Here is a 21,880-nt window from a genome sequence, read left to right as displayed (position 1 = left end):
GGGCTGTGAATCCTGGCTTCTCTCTTCTTTTCTGATCTTAGACAAATAACTTAGTATACAGAGAACACTGATTTTGGAATCAAGGGGCTTGAGTGTGAACTCTTCCACTTACTCTGTTTCTTCATCTGTAAAATTGACAGAAAAACAATAGGGTTGTTATAAAGCTTGAATTGATTTTAAAAACATTATAAATTGTAGAATGATTAGAAGGAATATGGCTTAATTCTAGAGTAATGACTGTTGTTCATTACCTATTCATACAGACTTAAACCTCCAAAACCTGTCCTCTTCATAGACATTATCTTAGGGCTTGTGTGTTTACTCTTTTAAAGCAACCACTGTGAAAAATAATTGTAGAAGCTCTCCTCCATGTTTGCCTGCCTTTAATTCTTTTTTCATTGGTAGCAGATTTTGACACTTTATAAGTAGATTTGATTTTTGGAATAGTCAGAATAATTTCTTAGGTCAAAGTAGCATAAATAAAATGATTGATTTATGAGGGCTATGATTTTTTATCAAAAGCTTTGTGACAATAAATAAAGCTGATTTTCATATGTGACTTATAAACTGCCATCCATACTTTTAAATTGAAATTTGATGGCAACATTCTTGAGTACTATGGATCGAATATCTGTGTCTCTGCCAAATTTGTCTGTTGAGATCCTAACCTCCAAGGTGATGATATTAGGAGAAGGAGCACTATTGGCTCTTCCCATATGAATGAGATTAGTACCATTATGCAAGAGGACACACACACACACACACACACACACACACACACATCTCCCTTACTTATTTTGTTTTATTTTATTTCACACGGAAAAGTTTTAAATACAGGGCCCCATACAAGGTAGGGAAGTGTTCCACCACTGAGGTCCCCCACTCCTAGTCTCTTCTTAGGTTTTATTTTGAGACCAGGTCTCACTAAATTGCCCAGGCTGGCCTTGAACTTATCCTAACACCTCAAGCCTCCTGAGCAGCTGGGATTATTGGCATGTGCCACCACATCAGCCTCCGTTGCCCTTTTCATCATGTGAAGATACAATGAGAAGATGGCCATTTATGAGTAAGGAAGCAGGACCTCACCAGACATGGAATCTGCCTGCACTCTGATATTAGACTTTACATCCTCCAGAACTGTATGAAATTCATTTCTGTTGTTTGTTGTAGTTTGTTTCTTTGTAAGTCTATAATACTTTGTTGTAGGGCTGGGGATATAGCTCAGTTGATAGAGTGCTTGCCTCCCATGCACAAGGCCCTGGGTTTAATCCCCAGAACCATAAAAAATAAAATAAAATACTTTGTTGTAGCAGCCTGGACAGACTAAGACACTAAGATAAAAAAAATTCACTATATTTTGAATTTCAATTGAATATATTATAGCATGATAATATCTGAATAATGTTTGAAATGAGCCGAGAGTCTATGGGATAAAACCCCAGTCACTTCCCTCCTAAAAGAATGAATAGTTACTTAAAATGTGACTCAATTTGAAAGAAAATAAAAGACACACACACACACACACACACACACACAAATATATTTCATTTCATATAGGAAACCAAATTTCCAGTGTACAATAAAATCTATTTTCCTTGTTGTGACCTGCAAAGCCCTCTGCAGTCTATATAGGGTCTCCTCTTCTCCTTGATGCCTTTATGCTGCTGTTTACAATACCAGTTGATTCTCACCTGCATATCCTCCCTGGACTCCCTCTTCTCCATCATCTCTTATTGTTGAGTCAATTGCATCCTCAGAGAATCCTTTCCAGGCCACCCAGTCTGAGACTGCCTTACTCTCCCCTGTCACCATATTTTAATTCTCTAGGGGAAATGTCTTATTTATTTACTGGTTTATTTATTTATTGTCTATTTCTCCCAGCTACAAAATATTCTCACCAGAATTTGGAGAGATTTGAATTTATATTTAGTATAAGTATTCAATAAATATTTATTGAATAAATGAATCAAATAAAAATAAAACTATAAATGTGTCAGAAGAAAATGTAGCCCAGGTGCACTTTACCACTAATTACATTCCCAGTCCTTTTTTATTTTTCATTTTGAGACAGGATCTCACTAAACTGCTAAGGCTGTCCTTATAATGTTTGTATAAGCTCAAGGTGAAGAAGAATTTAAGTAAAAGAAGAAACCCATAGTCACTAATGACAAGATTTGGTTGCATAAACAATTAAATTTATACTATCCAAAGATTTTTTTTTTAGTTACAGAAGAAAGTATTCAAAGAGAAAAACTATCCAAGGCTAATAAGTGTATGGGAAAATGGAAAAAACAATCATTGCTTAATGTGTAAAATTATCATACCCTCATGGAAAGTTTTCCAGCAGGACTTATTAAAATATAAAAACATGTTAGAATTAGAAATTCCATTTGGTAAATCCTGTAGAAATAAAAATATTGATGTTGAAGAGAAAAGATTTTGACCATAAAGAATTATTTTAAAATCAGAATATTTAGAAATATATCCTTGGTTCCAAGTGCTACTAAGACCAGGTAACTCTCAGGACTTCTCTTAAATCAGAAGAAAACAAGGCTAGATCTTGAGGAGCAGTTAACAATCTATTCCATATATCTTTTTTAGCATAGACAGTTACAGAGTTTAGAATGATACTTATGCTTTCTCTTTAGTGCTGGGATTTTATTTAGGTACCAATGTACCCAGCTAAGAGACTATATTTCTTAAATCTCCTATATAGCTGGGTATGATACATGGTTAAGTTATGGCCAATGAGATATAAGTATAAGTAACTGGATGTAACCTATAGAATATATCTGTAAAGAAGGCTGATTTACTTCGAAGAGCCATTGTGCTTTTACTTCCACCCTTTCTTCCTGCCTGGAAGCACAGATAAGGTGTCATTGTCTTTCTTATTAAAATGAATAAATATATATTAATTTTGTAACTTAAAAGATCTAATGAAGTATCATCGGAAATTGCTAAAAACTTGCACAGACTGAAAAGTCAATGCAAATGCTATAATATAAACATAGGATAATTCATTCTAAGCAAGTGTTGTTTCAGGGGGTAGACTACTAATAAGTATTAATATCTAAATTAATATCTAAATCTAGAAAATCAGATTTGAGAGGGAACACACAAACAGTACATTACAGTGACTTTCTTTAATTGTAGATGAACTGAAAGTGATGCATTAATATGGTGACTTTGACTTGCTGGTTTGGAGAGAGAATATTTCAGGAAATGGTTCTTTGATTTTTTTCCCCCTACAGTTTTGTACTGGGAATTGAGCCTAGGTGCACTTTACCACTAAGCTACATTCTCAGTACTTTTTTATTTTTCATTTTGAGACAGGATCTCACTAAACTGCTAAGCCTGTCCTTAAACTTGCAACCCTCCTGCCTCAGCTTCCCAAATTGCTGGGATTATATGCATGCACTGCCATGCCCAGCTCTTAATTATTTTTTAAATAAAAGGGACTTAGAGGCTGAGGCAGGAAAATTGCAAGTTCAAGACCAACCTCAACAATTTAGCAAGACCCTGTTCAAAGTAAAAATTAAAAGGACTATAGATGTAGCTCAGTGGTAAAGTGCCCCTGGGTTCAAATCCCAGGGCCAAAATAAAACATAAAAAGAAGTGCTTTCTTAGTTCTTTGAGATTACAATGTGGCCCAATGTATTCATTTTGTTTAGTGTGACACAACATGTTGATCTTATTAAAACTAGTTCTGTTTTTGTAGCAGCTTGGATTTTTAAATATTTTAAATATTCATTGCTTTTTTCCCACTTCTGTCTCAGCTATTGCTATTCTCTTCAAAATACATATTTAAAGAATGTTCAGTCTTCTCTAAAAGAAGAATGTTTAGTCTTAATCTAAAACCGTGCAATTAGTTCCAATCTGATGAGAAGAAATGGATTGTGAGTGCAACTTTTTTTGACACATTTATTTTCATCTTTTGATAATTTGACAACTTGTGGCAGTTCTAATGTTTCTGGAACAATTCTCCCAATTATAGAAGAAGCTATTAGTGACAATATGATAAATTAAAATTATTTGATTACTTTGAATTTATCCAAAATGATGTTGATCAAATTTTCTCCACCTTTCTTTCCCCTGCCTAGCCCCTGATGCACAGCCTGTGTCATGACTATATTTCTGTCCAAGGAGTGATGATTCTTAAATAGCAGCTAATTGATCTAATAGAATATCAGTTAGATATTCTGAAATATTTCAAGGAATAATAATTTTGCAAATGGGACATAATAGTTCCCTGTCTTGGCAAATAAGGAGACTGGAGTACAGAAAAGTGACTTAAGATCTCACAACAAACTAGTGAAATATTTCTACTTAAATATATCTCCAGCGCTTCATAGAAGGTAGAAGCTTACATTGAAAAATTCACTCAGTACTTCTGGAAAATATTAAATTCAATGATGTTACCAAATCTGGCATGTTGTCTTAGACCTATGTTTAGGAATATTAAGGAGAATATCTTTCTCAGTGCTCCCAACAATGATGGAGGGACTAACCCTCATTGGCTGACTTGCATGGGATGTCCTTCCTGATCAACTAACTCTAGTTGGACAAGCTTAGATCATAAGCCCCACCCTTACCACCAGCCCTACCAAAAGGACCACAAGTACAGAAGAAGGGGAGGGAGGTCACAAAAATAAGATAATTGTTTATACCCAAAGAGAAACAATGAAGATAAGGTAAGCAAAAACAAAAGAAGTCTATTAAAAATTCCATTTACTTCATTAGAAAAAAACAAATTACCAACACCAAGGAAGAGGATACTGCCAAAGGAGAAAAAAGAAATGTACAGAACAAAATGGTTGACTTAAAAAAAATGTTGTATTATGTGTGTACTACATTATATCATTGGCCCATAAATGAACACAAAAGCAAAAGAAAAACATTGGAGATTTGCCAAACATTGCATTAATCTAAATGTTTAATGAGTCCATCAATCCAGTACTAGGAAGAGCAGTAATTATCTTTTTTCCAGCAGCATTTGTGTATTTTGATTTTTGTGTCATCTCAAATGTTGATGAGCTTGTGCTAGTTATACTTCATAGTATTTTATTGGAAGGTATGTAATTATTCAGCTCATAAAGAGAAATGTCCTCATATACAACCAATTCTTTATCATAGTGTAACTAGCACTCTGCTCATTCATTTATCCATTTATTCATTCATTTATTTGTTATGTGCCAGTTATGACTCAGGAACAGGGTGGACACTTAGATTAAGGAGATGAGTAATTTGCAGCCCCACCCCTGGAAGAAGTCAAAGTGCAGTAAGGAAAACAGACAAGTAAAAACTAAAGTACACCATGAGCAGGGATTCCTACAGTACTTTAGAAGAAGGAGATGACTCTGCTGAGAAATGAGGAAAGGCTTCAAAAAGGCAGCTTACAGAATGCTTTCCATCATGGGAAAGGAGGTGAAAGGCAATTCAGGAAAGAATGACACGTGGAATGGCAAGAGCCCTGGGTCTTTAAGAAAGGAGTGACAACTCTGACTATGTTATAGGGAATATGCAGCAAAAGAGCCACATGAAACCTGTGTGCTAAATCTGAACTTCAGCTTGTAGTTCCAAAACCCTAGTCCTCCAGGTAGAACCAGGCTGCTAGTTAAGAGCTATCTGGAGAACTTGTTAAAAATACAGATTGCCCAGGCCCCACTTCTGAAATTTTGGTTCAGGAAGAATCACATAAAGAAATTTTCCTATTGATTCTGGGCACATCCAAGTTTGAGAACCACCGTGTGTGTGTGTGTGTGTGTGTGTGTGTGTGTGTGTGTGAGAGAGAGAGAGAGAGAGCAATAAGGATCCATCATAGCATACTAGGAAAGAGAATAACATATTTTGGAAAGAGAATTCTTTTGCCAGTGGAAAGTTGCATTGGAGCAGGTCAAAGCAGGAGATAGAGAGACCTGATAAGAGACCATATGATAGAACACATCAGAAGTGGTGAGCTCCTGCATCACAGTGGGGAGAGGGGGCCTAAGGAGGAGGCGAATGTTTAGGCATTTCTGAGAAATGAGAAATGAAATCCACAGGACTAGATGAGATCTTTGATGTGGGAAGTGAAGCAGGCTGGATTCTAGTTTGTAAAGGGTGCCCTTGAGAACTGGGAGTTGTAAGCAGAGGTGTGGCTGTGTGTACAACAGCAAAGTGTTAGCTCAAGGTGGGGGTCTGAGTTGGAGCTTGCCATAGGGCAAGGCTGAGGTTTGGGACTGGGCTAGCCAAGATCTGGAGGCTCAGATCTGGGAACTCTGGAGGCTAGAGACTTACTGACCATGGCTCACCTGGGAAGACCTCTGGTTTGTAATACTCATGGATCCCTACCAATAGTCACTCTGCAGTTAGGTTTCTCTCTAATTTATATAACTCCCTGAAGCCAGGTACTATGTTTTAAATGGTTCTTAATGCCTGCACGTATTTAATGCTCATTAACAATTTTTAAGTGAATGTATTTTATTAATTGCCTCAATAATTACAACTAAAACAGACCCATTATATCTGAATACTTCTTTGGCCTATTTTTTTGCAATAATTATATAAATTTGTGTTTCTGTAATTCTACATGCTTCCATTATTATTTTCCAAAATGCACATTTTTGTGATAGATAAAAGAGCAAGCAAAATGCATTTATTTCTTCCAAACATTAATTACTGCAAGATGCCTGTGTAATTAGTGAAATAGGCATCTCCTATAGGTTTTAATTTAGATTTCACCAAAAAGTGCTTGATTAATAAAGACATTATTTTTAAAACCTTCAATTGAATTAATTAAAGATGAGGAATAATTTTCAATTCAGTTATCCAAATAAGCTTGTATGGATCCAGAGAGATTATTTTTAAATAGTGTTATGATCACTTCTAAAGTATCTAGTTTACTCTCATGGTGCTACACAAGCACCAAAGCAGTCAATACCATGAATGATAAAATAATATTGGGAAGAAAATGTAAGGCAGATTTTTAAGTTAATCACTCTTTGTATATATGTCAGTTCTGTTGATAGATTAAATGATTGCTTCTTTGTTTATTCCCCATTATCTTTGACTTCCTTGTACGTAGGTGCCCTCTGAGTACCAGACAAGAACATCCTATTTATTGTGATTTCAAGTCAACAGAAAATTTAAAAAGCTATAACTTTTCTTTATAATTTCCTCTCATGAGAAAGGGCAGTGGCAAGTAAGTAAGCTAGTATCAGCCATTCCAAATTACTACTTGTAAGCAGTATATGGGAGTTTAGATCCTCCCACAAAAGAAGTGTAAAATGGCAAGATTATTGGCAAAAACTAAGAAAAAAAATTTCTCATGTTTTTTGGATTCCTACAGCATACATTTTAGGCTAGTTATGATTTTTTACATAAGAGTAATATAAAAGCCTGCTGACTTTGTTACTTCCCTGTGTATGTTGACATTCAGTTTCTTTGATATAGCTTAATTATCCTGAAAATCTGTAGCTTTCCATTTCCTCTTATCTCCAGGAGACTATTTTAAACTTCTCTACTTATAATTTATGACGTGTACCTGTTAGTGCCATAGATTGACCTCACTGCTGCTTATGAACGTCTACCTTGTATGCAATGGCCACCACATGTCAATGGCCTTGCCTAGCCATTAGTTTTGGCTACTCTGACCTGCTTTGACCCAACACCACACCAACTAACTTAATGGCCTGGTCATTTGCCTGTGTGCTTCCAGATTCATTCATGCTTTGCCCTTTTCATGCTGTCTATATAGCATACAGTTGATTCCTGCTAGCTCTATTTTCTAAGCACATTTCCCATACCCCAAAGGAATCAAGCCAATGAAAGATAAAAGTTAACCTTGGGAGAAAACAATATATGCCCCTCACCTATCCCTATCAACCCATTCCTCTCCACACTATAGTTTGATTTTGGCAGCTTCTTCACAAGGCTGACTTTGCTCTCTGCATTTGTGGCTGAGGATTCTGTTAATCATGCTTCACAGATGTCTTCAGCCCTATAGATGGGTGGTAGAGGCTTGCTATTATTGCTGTCATCTGAAGTGACCCCTTCTTTCTCAGTTTGACTTTTCAGCTCTTCCAGCACCTTTGTATCTTGTTCCTGGTATTAAATGCCCTCAACTGAACACCTGCTGAGTCTCTGATTTCTGAAAGGACCCCATCTCAGATACCTAGGTGAGAGTACCTGGCCAGTTTTTAGGCAAAGAACAAAATAATAATCATAATGACAAAATGTAGGAATTGCAAGGCTTGTATCCCATAATGTTCAGTGAAGGGATACCATTACTAATGAACATGTCATTGGAAACAGAACAAAGAAGACAGAACCATTTATATTTTATTTAAAACCACTTTCATTTACTTCTTATCTTCATTCTTTAGCAATCTCCCCTCAATAGAAGAATCATGGGAAATGGAACAGAATGTACAAAGAATGATGCCCACACTGATCCCCAATAGTACCAAGTGGAGTTGCTTTTACAAAAGAAAAATGTCATCATCACTAGAATAAGTTAAAAAAAATCCATTCCACACTGCTGGTTCTCTAGGACGCCTGCTATCTTCCCACCAGAAATTCTCTCTTGCTCCCTCTGCATTAACTTGATCTTTCACAAAGGCATGTAAAAAGTCAAATAATGTAGTCAAGTCATGTAACAAGTTAAGCTTACTATAAGGAAGAGTCCAGGACAGTTTTCACTGGCCTAGATTGCCCAGGAATGACCTGTGCTTTGAAAAAAACCTATGCTTTATATAAGATTGAGGGTACTGTTTCGTTACCTGGGGCAGAGTTTGGTTCATCATGTCTAATTTCTCTACCAATCCTTTCTGATACTGTTAAAATGGGATAGAACTATCCTTTAACAAGACTATGTGTTAGACTGCTTGGACTGCTCTAACAAAGTATGACAAACTAATGACTTAAGCAACACAAATTTATTGTTTGACAATTTGAGAGCCTAGAGGTCTGAACTCAAGATAGGATCTGTACTCTCCGAGGACTGTGAAGGGCAATCTTTCCATGCTTTTTTCCCAGCTTCTGCAGGTTGGCTGGCAATCTTTGGTGTTCATAGACTGCCACTGTATCACCCATCTCTCCTTTTATCTTCACCTGTCATTCTCCCTGTGGGTGTGTCCATAACAAATTCAAATTTCCCCTTAGGAAATTCAGGTGCAGTATTATGCACCGGTAGTCCCAGCACTTGGGAGTCTGAGGCATGACGATTACATGAACCCAGGATTTTGAGACCAACCTGGGAATCTTAATGAAAAGTTGTCTCAAAAAAAAAAAAATCCCTTGGGCTGGGATTGTGGCTCAGTGGTAGAGTACTTGGCTAGCATGCATGAAGCACTGGGTTCGATCCACAGCACCACATAAAAGTAAACAAAATAAAGATATAAAAAATATTTTTTAAAAAATCCCCTTGTCATAAGGATGCCAGTCACATTGGATTAATGCCCATCCTAATGACCTCTTTTTAACTTGATTTTTTCAGTAAATATGCTATCATCTCCAAATAAGGTCACAATTGGAGGTACAGGGGTTAGGATTTTATTACATCCTTTTGAGGACACACAACTCAGTCCATGATCAGCTATTTATACAAATAAACTCACTATTTCTGAACCCCTTTTTTTTTTTTCCGTATCCATCTATCCACTTTTCTCCACCATGTGCTTTGGCAGATCTATGGTCAGGAAAATATATGGTGTACTCATTCACACTAAGATATAAATGACCAAAGCTGCCTTTGTGTATGTATGACATACAATGATCCACAAGACTATAAAACAATGATATGAAAGTCATAATTTTTAATATGTCGCCCCTCCTAAAAATATCTGAATTTTAACAAATCATAAGGAATGATACTTATTCCTTACTATAACATAAATGGTAGCAAATTGGGGGTTATGAGTAAAAACTTACTAAGAAACCCTTGATTGTCATTGCAATTAACATAAAAACTGCCTTTTCTTTTAATTGCAAAATAAATTTGAGTTCCAGATTGATCATATAATGATTTATGCTCATAATTTTCTCTCTCTCTTTTTGAGCTAGAAGTTGAACTCACAATGTCACACATGAAGCACACACTCTACCACTGAGCAAGACCCCCAACCCCTGCTCTTTATTTTTTTGAGATGGAATCTCACCATGTTGCCCAGGCTGGTCTCAAGCCTCTGGGCACAAGCCATCCTCTTGCCTCAGCCTCGTGGGTAGCTGGGACTACAGGTGCATGTCACCACACCCTGTACACTCAGAATGCTCTATTAAATACTACATAAATCTGTTCTTTAACACTAACAAAATAGACAAATATTCATGAAGGGAATGCAAACATGGTAGCTACTGACATCATTAGTATTATTTCATAAGTGATTCAGAAACTATTAAATAAGCAAACTATTGAAACCACGCAAACCAAGAACAGCTTCCTTTCAGATCCATGTCCTTCAGAAATGCAATTAGGAGTCATATTTACACACAATATCTAACTTTTTTATCTCAAGAATGTAGAATATGATAACACAATTACCATCTTTAAGAAAAATTTAAATCAAATGGGCCTAAGAACTGAAAAGCATAACTTGAAAAACTTGACTTCTTGTGCTATGATCTTATATCATAGTCATTTTTCATGGGAGTTATATTCTTTTTTTTATATTGATTAGTTGTAGTTGAACTTTTTTTATATTGATTAGTTGCAGTTGGACACAATATCTTTATTTCATTCTTATGTGGTGCTGAGGGATTGAATGCAGGGCCTCACACGTGCTAGGCGAGCGCTCTGCCGCTGAGCCACAATCCCAGCTCCTTATGGAAGTTATATTCTATAGTCACTTTGAATACTGAATCAGCAAATACTGAACCATTTACTGCTAAGGAACATACACGGTTAGGTTCCTGCAAGCTTCTGGTCACATTTTTATTAAGCAAGTACATAGTCTTTTTTTCTGTGTTTCTGTTTACAGATGCTTCTTTTAAAATATTTTATCAATTCATTAACATTGAACTCACAGCTGATAGCACTGTAATTCGTGCCTAAATGAAACTTATCTAACACATATTTTTTCCATAAGGCTCATCAAAACCTTCTAGTGGTTAGGATCACTAGACAGCACTTAGCACTATGGTTAGGGGCCACATTAAACAACAAAATTACCATCAAAAAGAACAAAAACCTGAAAAATGTAGCATTTCTGTAAGTATCAAAAAAGTGCACTAATCTACAGTGAAGGCTAAAACAAGGAGGCAGACTGTACCCTTGTTCAAACTCAGCCATAAACACATGTGATCAGCAATTCAAATTTTTTCCTACTCTGCACATATCCTCAAAAGATTGAAAGGTGCTGCAGGTATTGATTTGGGAGTTACAAATAAATTTTAGAGCAGGAGTATTCACAAATACTGAACCACAAATAATGAGGATTGACAATACTTCACCCTGACTTTTATTGCCCATATGACAAAAAATGTGTGTTGGGGGGTCTTTATTTGTCTGGTAAAATAGGTTATTTACATTTACAGTTCATATTTGTGATGTGAGACTTCAAGAAATGTTAGATAAGTATAATTAATATCCAAACCCTGACCTTGGACAGAGGGACTGGATTTCTATATGTCTCAGTTCATTATTCATAAACTGACAGTCTTGGAACATATCTTTATTCATACATCTTTTTTTACACCCACACACACACACACACACACACACATACGGGTTTTTAAAAGCTATTTTTAGGACTTAGGGAACAACTCTCACATTTAAATATACTTAAATATCAGGAAAATAGATAAGAAATAGTACTCCATGAAGATATAGGATAGCCTTATTATGGGATATTTTTACTATTTTTTTACACATTTTGATTTTTTTAACCATGAGAATGTATTAAAAATAACTCAAGTTGAAGAGGAATATGGAGAGGGAGGGACAAAGGGAAAAGGAAGGAGAAAAAGAAAGAGAACTCCAGGCATTTCAGGTTCTATATGATAGAGGGCAGATATTTTAAACTTGGATCTATATACTATACTGTATATATAGTATATAGTATCTATATACTATTTAACCACTAAATCAAAAAAGTTTCCATATTTTTATACTGTATAAATAAGTTCTTATATTTATATTCTTACAAATTGTGTACTTATTAAGCACTTAATGGATATCAGGGACAGTTGCTAGTCTATTATTCTCTTTTTTTCTTATTCTCATAACAGTTGCTAGTATATATATATTTTTTCCTTATTCTCATGGACTATCAGTGGACTCACGTGAAGTGCCAATATTAAACCATTTATACAAAAAAAAGTCTATGTCTTGTGGTTGATCTAATATTAATGTCCTCATTTTAATGATGAGGAGAAAAGCTGAGACTGCCCACTGACACATGCAGTTGGCAAAGAGACTTTTGACCTGAACCCAGAGTTCCTGATTTCACTGAGTAGTAGGTGTAAATTTCAGACTATAAAAGTAAACACTAATCCAGGCATGGCATAGTGCCTGCCTGAAATCCCAGCTATTTTGGAAGCTGAGGCAGGAGCATCACAAGTTCAAGGTCAGCCTGAAAAATTTACTGTAGACCCTTTCTGGAAATCTGATGAACAGGGCTGAGGATGTGGCTCCATGATAGAGCATTTACCTGCCTGACAGGTGGGGAGGCCATGAATTCAGTAACCAGTACCACACACACAAAAAAGCAAATGCATAACTTTCTTTTTCTAAAATGCCACCACATGATAGAAACTTGACATCAATTAACTTGAGATTTTCTCCCCTCACCACTTCCCACACAATCCAGAATATTTAGGTGGTGCCTCTGGCCCACACCTGGTTCTTCCCAGGTGTTCCTTGGTTCTCCCCAGGTGCTTCTTATCTGCAGGCAATGGAGGTCTACTTTATAGACCATCTTTTCTGAAACTACTAAGGCTCTCCTGGATCCAGACAATTGTCTAGTCTCAGGAAGGAGAGAAATCTGGCTCTGATTTACTGTTGTACTTCAGAAACTTTGAGTCCCTTCAAGGCATTGTCTTTAAATTCCAGAATCTTGATTTTGGGTTTTCTAAATACTCTTTTCTAAGATGCTTCTTTGCTATGGTTTCAAAGTTTATTTTGACATAAAAAAAAATATTTAGGAATCTGTGTCTTCTTTTGTTCGTTCCTTGAGGCAATAAAGCAATAAAGGGAAAATAACTAGTTACTGGAATAGTGAGAATGAGGGGAGGGGAAAAAAATAACAGGAAGGAGCCTAAGGACAGATGAGAAAAACAATAGTTAATGTACAAAACACTGTCCTGCCACATACATTTGCTGTTCTTTTCTTAATACAGCTTCTCAGGTAATTCTCAAACTTGAAAGTGTCTAAGAAATTGTTTGAGGTTAAAATGCATAGTCCTCACTTCATTTGGAGAATCCTACATTGGACTAGTGAAAACAAGCTAATATATAAGGTTATGTTAATGTCCATTTGTGAACAAGTCCAAGGGGAAGTCAGAGTCTGCAATCTTATAAAAGAGAAGGAAATATTTCAGGCAGCTGAACCAGAATTTTTTTCCTCATTTTTTAATTGGCACATTACAGTTGTACATAATGGTGGGATTTGTTCTTACATATTTGTACATTCACACAATATAACAATATAATTTGACCGGTGTCACTCTCCAAAACTTCCATCTCCCTCCCTTCCTCCTACCTCCAAATCCCTTTCCTCTCTTCTACTGTTCTCCTTTGATTTTCATGAGACAACCCCACCTTTCTTTTCCTTTTTCCTCTTTAGCTTCCACATATGAGGGAAAACATACAACCCTTGACCTTTTGAATTTGGCTTATTTTGCTTAACATAATGATCTCAAGTTCCATCCATTTTCCTGAAAATAGCATAATTTCATTTTTCTTTATGACTGAATATAACTACATTGTATATACTTATACCACATTTTCTTCATAAGTTCATCCATTGATAGGCACCTAGACTGGATCCATAGTTTAGCTCTTGTGACTTGTGTTGCTATACACATGTGCATTCATGTATCACTATAGTGTGATGACTTTAATTCTTTAGGATAAGACCCAGGAGAGTAATTGCTGGATCATATGGTGATTCTATGCCTAGTCTTCTGAGGAACATTCATACTGATCTCCATAGTGGTTGTACTAATTTACCATCCACCAGCAGTGTAGGAGTTTTCCTTTTCTCCACATTTCTCCAGCATTTTTTGTTTTCCTTCCTTCCTTCCTTCCTTCCTTCCTTCCTTCTCTCTCTCTCTCTCTCTCTCTCTCTCTCTCTCTCTCTTTTGGTACTGGGGATTGAAGCTAGGGGCGCTTTACCTCTAAACTACATCACCAGTCCTTTTATTTAGTTTGAAATAAGGTCTCATTTAGTTGCTGAGTCTGGCCTTGAACTTGCAATCCTCCTGCCTCAGCCTCGAAAGCCACTGAATTACCGGCATGCACCTCCATGCCTGGGTTATTATTGTTTATATTCTTGATGACTGCCATTCTGACTAGTGTGAAATGAAATATCAGTGTAGCATTTCCCTAATTGCTACTAATTTCCAACATTTTTTTTCATATATTAAACTGAAATTTATTTTTCCACCAAGAATTGAATTAACAATCTAGCCCTGTTGAAATAGCAAAGCCCATTGGAACTATAGCTCTGTGTCCAGTTTGCTTGGCCTATAGTAGCAGTTTCAGATGTGGTGCTAGGCCATTTGTAACCAGACTCTTGTAAGCCAGAGTTCCATCAAAATGGCCTGACAGCTGGGTGTTAGGATGCATGTCTGTAGTCCTAGCTACTCAGGAGGCTGAAATAGGAAGATTGCTTGAGCCTAAGAATTCAAGGCTAGCCTAAACAACATAGGGAGAAAAACAAAACAAAAATGGCCTGACAGATCAAAGGAGAGTCAAGCAAACTGTAGTGCCATGCTACATGTAGATTGCAAAGGAGAGGAAGTAACTGGGGAAACAGTATAATTAGAATCGTTTTAAGCTCTCTAGTGGGAGGAACAGCAAAATATTCTATATTTGGAATGTCCTGGCAACTTGAAGTTCTAAGGTGGTAGGGGTAAGGGAACAAAGAGAAGGGAAGAATAAAAGAAGGCTCAGACATCCAAGGGGAGGAATTTGATCAGATAGCTTAACCAATCAAAGAAACTGTTCTAGACAAAAGAATAGTAAAACATCTGTCCTAAGTAGTACAGGGAGAGATATGATGTAAGAGAAAAAAAAATGAGAGAATGTGGAGAGGGGTTTGTCAGGGCAGACAGAACTAAGATGGAAATAGATTGAATACCTATAGGAGATGAAATTAAAATTGGTTTTTTTTTGGGGGGGGGGCTAAAAAATATTTCACAAGTACAAAATCTCTAGGCATGCTATTAATGTTTGATTTAGATTATACAGCTTTGATGTTTGCCACATATCTTTCTAAGAAAAAAAAAAAAAAAACTTAAAAGGGCTACCTACTCAGCCCCTTCCTGGACAGAGTTCCATGAAGGATTATGGAGCCTCATATAGTCTCAGAGAATTTCCTCTTCTGGAGTCTAATTTTGCTCTTTACCTGATCCTGCCAAACTGAGAAAATAAACATGAGTTGTTTCTTCCATACGAAATAACTCTCAAAACCACTCTCGTCCTTAACAAAGAGGCAAAAATAGCAATGTTTGAAGTTTTCCTGGTAAAAGCTTTCTTCTTATACAAATAATCCTTCCCAGTTGTATAGCACTTTATACTTTTAAAAATACTTTCAGATGCATTACCTTATTTGAATTTCAGTGAATTCTAGCCATAAAAGGAATTTTCTATATTATGGATTTTTATGTACTGCTTTTTCTGCTATCAAAACCAATAAAATGTTTGACATGGATAATTGGTTTCTTAAAACCTCAATACTCTCAACCTTTCACTGTTTTCTCTTTAGTTTTCCCCTTTCTCTATTTATAACTAGAGAGCATTTTATGCTATTGCTCAGTTCTCTTGATTCTGCCAAAATTACTCAGCTGAGTAATATCCCAAGACCTAGAAAAAGTTTCAGTGGTGATAAATATCTGGCCTTCGACGTTAAAGCTGTCCTGGTCATTCACTGGTAGTTGGAGATTAACTGTGGGCTGAAGCTGTGGAAGGCCATTAGGGGCTATCAACCACTTTAAAAGCCAGACTAAGGCTTGGATTCAAACCCTGGATTTATCATTTAATAGCTATGTGGTGTCCTCTGTAAACGATGACATCTACTTGTCCTCACTTGTAAAGTTACTAGGTGCAGGAGAGTTCCTGTCTTACAGTGGGCATTGAATGAGTTTTATGTCTCACAGAAGGAAGACTGTTGAAGAGAAGAGTCACCCACAGTTTAGGAGGTAAGGACTGGACTATATCTTCTTGATGGATGTAGAAATGGGAACTTCTTGAACCCTGGCGCCCTTGTATGCCCTGCTAAACTCTGACCAGCCACCACACCTGCCAAAACCAGACAACCTTCTGAAAATAAAATAGACAACACACTTGGGCTAGTCACCTGCACACCAAAAATTCCAAGTTATCCTCAGCTGTGCACAGCAGATGGCCCCAATTAGCCCCAGAATTATGCAACAGCAAACCCAAACATTGCTAGCCAATTAACATCATTCAGGCATTTTACTTTCCTAAAATATGGGATAGAGAATTTTGAGTGCTTTGGCTTATAGAAAACAAAAACAAAACCCTTTTCTCTAAACCTCACTCCAGAGTGTTTTCTAGACCTTTACCTATTTCTGAGCTAGGTTCTCCACTTGGCAATAAAGCTTTTCCACTCAGTCTCAATCTTAGGTCTCTAATACTCATTATTTTTCTTTAACAGCAAACAGAAAGAACTTATTTCTTAGTCTTGGCAGAAGACATGGCAATTATTCCCCTATGGGAGAAAATAAAAGAAAGCCCCAGTGAACTTGCCATGATAGCTATTGATGCTCTGCATAAAAGAGAACAAAGCTATAAGAACAGTCACAAGGTTGGAATAAGTTGCTTCAACAGGCCAATCAATCTCTCTGACTGGCCTGATTAGTGTCAGAGAAGCTATACTGAGTATTTACATTGGCCAAAACTGCATTGGAAGCCAAAAAATGAAAATAAGTAAAACATGGTCCATATCCTAAGGGCTTCAACACCTCATGGGAGCTGGGCGTGGTGGTGCACACCTCTAGAATCCCAGTAATCCTAGAGGTTGAGGCAGGAGGATTGCAAGTTCGAGGCCAATTTGGTGACTTTGTGAGAACTTGTCTCAAAATAAAATATAAAAAGGGCTGAAGGATTAGCTCAGTGGGTAGGGTGCCCTTGGGTTCAATCTCCAGTACTGTCAGAATAAACAACAACAACAACAAAAATACCTAAAGGGAAAAGATAAACACATAATGTAACACATCATGATATTGGTTGATACTGAAAAAGATCCAAAATGAAAAGTACTCCGGAGGAGTACTCTGGCGGAGTGGTCAATTCTAACTGTGGAATAAAAGAGAAGACTTCACACAGGGGAAATACTGATGTTAATTAGGACCTTCATGTTGGTTCTAGCAAGTAGTTATTATGTGAAAATGAAACAAATTATGGAGTTTACTGACAATTCAAATTTATCCTAATTCTTCTATTTTTATTAATCTTTTTAATTTGTACATAAATATTTATTTCACAAATATGTATTAATGATATGTTATCTATACCCAGGTTTATGGATGTGTGTGAATTTATGTATATATAAGATAAATTTATGTATACATATATGTATATGAAATACTATGCTTTTGTAACTTGTTTCTGCTTCTCTAGTAGAGGTTCAAATGCTTAAATGCTTGAAGTTGTTTTTTCTGCTATACATTGTAGATACGCATGGTGATTTCTTTTGCATAAACTAAAACTTGGATCACTCTCCATTATACACTCATGAACTATATAATGTCATTTTGGTCAACAATAGGCTGTATATGATGGTGACTATTCCATAGCCTATCTGTGTATAGGATACACCAGCTAAGTTTGTGTAAGTATATTCTATGATGTTTGCACAAAATTACCTGCTGACAAACATTTTCCTATTGTTACGTGACTACATATATTTGTATATGCATATATACTTTTCCTTTTACATGAATTCTAATACTACCTTCCTTTCTTATTTTGGAAGACTTCCATCTTCATTTTCCACTCTGTATTTTCTTTATCATGCTTGTCTTATAGTTTGCCTGCATCAACCATTTTGAGACTTGGCAACGTGCACCAGGATCCCTGGAAAAGAGAACACCCGAGAGGCCCAGAGTTGTAATCTTTCATGTAGCCCTGTTCCTACTTTTAAGTCTTCATGCAGTTCAGCAACTTGCAAATAGGTTTGCACTTTGAAAAGTGCTTCTGTCTTTACTGAACAGAGGTGGTTTATGTTTAGCATTGCTCTCTTGTTAGCCCTTATGAGCATTTTTGTTTAATAATATACTTGCTGGAGCTCTCTGCTTCAACCTTTCTAATGTTGTCCCTTCTTCAACTGTCTCTGGGTCAAGCTGATCCAAAAAGAAAGGATTTATCCTATTCCCTTTACTTTACCAGGAAGAAAGTTCCAAGTAATGTCACCTGAAAAGGTTCCCTGATTAGGACAAAGACTATTTTCTGCACCATTCCAGGAAGCACCCTTCCCAGCTACTGAGATTAAGTCACAGAAATTTACTTATTCATCATTACAAGCCCACTCTTGAGTAGTGAAGCAGCCCTGTTGGAAGCTTGCCTCAGGTCCCTTCTATTATATAGGCCACAAAAGCACTTTTCAAACTGTAATGCATCATACAAGTACAGGATATTATTGCAATTATAATAGAAACGGCAACCCATTAATAAGCAAGTCTTCCCAGGGTGTGGTGGTGCATGCCTGCAGTTCCAGCTACTGAGGAGGCTAAGGTAGGAGAATGGTTTGAGTGCATGATTTCAAGACAAGCCTGGGAAACATGGTAAGACCCCCATCTTTAAAAAGAAAAAAAAATTTGAAGAATAAGTCTTTGTGCACAGATCACGTCCATCCCTTTTTTCCTTTAACACCCTATATATGAATGACTCTGGGCCTAATTTATTCTAGGTACATATGTGTTTTGATTATCATCTAGCATTTTTATCATTTATAAATGTCTTCAGATTTAAAGGGGGAAAAAAAAATCCCATGAACAGATTTGCCTACCTACCTCTGTAGAGCTAAAACATACTCTAGTAATTTACAAGAAATAAGAACTAATTCTGTCAAATCAACTGGCTCCTAAAGGTAACTTCCAAATCCTCTGTGTTTACATTTTCTCCTTTAAATTTTTATATTCTATTTTTTCCTTGTCATCCCCTTCCCATTTAGGCTGAAAATACTTGTTATTCTTATAGGCAGTATAATTTATAATTGTAGGCATATGATACAATATCAAATGGTAATATTCACTAATTAATGGAATTATATTAATGAAACTGTTGAATTTTAAGTGTGGCATACCAAATTGTATATTACACTATGATTAAAACAAAGTAAACATCGTATATGTACTCCCCAGCGCCCCCCCACCCCCCGTGTGTGTGTGTGTGTGTGTGTGTGTGTGTGTGTGTGTATGTGTGTGTGTGTGGAGTTGGGGGGGCAGATAAAATTGGGAAGGAATATACAGAAACAAAAGAATTATTATACAGCAATATAGGAATTATCAGTGACTTTAAAAAAAAAATCCCTTGTAAAAAATTTAAGTCTGGCTGGGAATGTAGCTCAATGTAAAGCGCTTGCCTAGCACAAGTGAGGCCTTGGGTTCCATCCCCAGCACAGCCCCCACCTCAAAAATAAAGTCTATTTAATAAGAAAGAAAATAGATGCCTTTGGGTTTATATGTTTATGCCACTGAGCTTCCTTCCCTTTGCCTCCCATCTTCTACCTTTGCACTTTCTTTTGTGATTATTGCCCCTCCCCTCACCAAGTGTTTGAATGTAAGAAGCCATCTGCTTCTGTTATTTATCCTGACCACACATTCTGCATAAGCTACAAGTGGGGTCAGTATACAAATCCTGGTTGCTTCTTCCTGTGTGTTTCTTCTCTGAAGTGTGATCTGCACAGTTAAGCACTGTAGATGAGCCTTGAGTCACATTCCCTGATTGTCTCCTTCAGGCTCCCTCATCAGTGTGACAAGGAAACTGAAAGACAATATCCTCCTTACCTTCAGCCTTTCACTTATTTGCACAGATGGCCCAATCTGAAATCCGTCCTGGGGCAGAATTAAAAACAGTTTTCCTAATTCCTTTCTTTGGTGTGTCCCCTAATTCCCCTTAAACCACAAAATTATTCTCTTTGCCCCTTTACAGTATACTTCGTGCCTTGTGAGTCATGCTTCATGAAATTTTTTTTGCTTGCTTTGCAGTAAGCTTAAAAAACCCAAGAATTTAAAAATATTAGTGCTTCTCAATTCCCAATGGCTTCCATTTTAGTTTTGAAAATGCCATTGTTAATATGTAATATTTATGTAGGCAAAAGTATGCCAAAATATAAAATCTTGTGATAGAATGGTAAGTACTGAGTTAACAAGGGAGGCTATAATATAATAATAAACATTGAAATAAAAGAAAGTCTGTAATATATACTAGGTGTTAATGGATTAAAAATATTTAAGAGGAGCAAATATGTTATAATATTAAGAATTTTAAAAGTTGAGTGATCTGTGGATATGTGTTCCTTGGTCAATTTCTACTGTTTGTATGCCTGTGTTTTTTCACAATTTTTAAAAGATATCATTGTTAAAACTTCCTATTGCGTTTTGCTGACCATTTGAACTATTTTACATATACTATTGAAATCTTGCAGAAAAATAGCAATGAGATAAGTTTGAAAGTAAAAGGAGAGGGAATCTTTACAAAGTGGAGAGTTGTGGGAGACAAGTTGTAGTTAACAGTTAAGTTAAACAAAGGTAGATAAATTACAGAAGTTACAAAGAAGAACTAAAGTGAGTTACCTAAACAATAGAGGAACTAAAAGTGAGACACCCATCCTGGGAGGGAGGAGGGTGTAAGTGAACTAAGCTCTCATCTAACAGAATAGGAAGGAAGTGCACAGATCAGATAAAGTCTGATAAATAAAGAAGTGGCAATATGACTGTATTATTTAGAGATAGGGAAGTAACCACCCAGAAGAATTTTTTTAAATGTAACTGTTAAAAAGTTAGACTTTCTCTAGAGTTTTAGTGGAAGGCAAAATGATGTTGTAGAAACAAGATGTTGTAGCAGCAAAGCATCCTTTACATTCCACAATAAACTCTTCAACCTGAACTACATATTTGTTGTTGTTTTTTTTGGTTTTTTTTGTTTTGTTTTTTGTTTTTTGGTACCAGGTATTGAGTCCAGAGGGGCTTAACCACTAAGCCACATCCCCAACCCTTTTTTATATTTTACTTAGAGACAGGGCCTCGCTAAGTTGCTGAGGCTGACTGTGAACTCTCCATCCTGCCTCAACCTCCTGAGCCACTGGGATTACAGGTATGTGCCACCACGTGTGACCTGAACTACATTTGATTACAAAAAAAAAAAAAATTTAAAGGGGAGTGTATAGCTCAGTTGTAGAGTGCTTACCATTTATGAGGCTATGGGTTCAATCCCCAGCAGTGGAGGGGGGAGGAAATAGATATATATCAATAATCAATAGAAAGATTGCTAAACCCAAGAAAATAAAATACTCTTATCTTTAATACTCCAGCCTAATTATTTTTCACTTCTTGAGCTATTTTGCATACACTATGATAAGTTATATACCTCTTCATCTTTTAATTGGTATTCTGAAATTATCCTTTAATTGCTTTCCTGTTTCTTTTCTTCCTCTTATTTTTTGCTATTTGCAAACATTTTAGAAATGATTTCTCTATACTTAAATTTGAAGATGAT

General features: G+C 36.4%; 1 long non-coding RNA gene across 2 annotated transcripts in view; it reads left to right on the top strand.

The window, feature by feature from the left end:
• LOC144365512 (uncharacterized) overlaps nucleotides 1-21,880 on the top strand; it is a 61,297-nt gene that overhangs the window by 6,998 nt on the left and 32,419 nt on the right. The window contains exon 2 of one of the 2 annotated variants that reach the window (XR_013424029.1): nucleotides 21,399-21,478. The exons of the other annotated variant lie outside the window; for it this stretch is intronic. This is a non-coding gene — a long non-coding RNA (uncharacterized LOC144365512). The remainder of the gene's footprint in view (nucleotides 1-21,398; nucleotides 21,479-21,880) is intronic. 2 annotated transcript variants of the gene reach the window in all.

This window comes from Ictidomys tridecemlineatus, chromosome 7 (assembly GCF_052094955.1).
Source record: "Ictidomys tridecemlineatus isolate mIctTri1 chromosome 7, mIctTri1.hap1, whole genome shotgun sequence".
Lineage (NCBI taxonomy): Eukaryota > Metazoa > Chordata > Mammalia > Rodentia > Sciuridae > Ictidomys > Ictidomys tridecemlineatus.
Note: the sequence above shows the minus strand (reverse complement) of the source record. Positions and strands in the feature narration are given on the sequence as shown.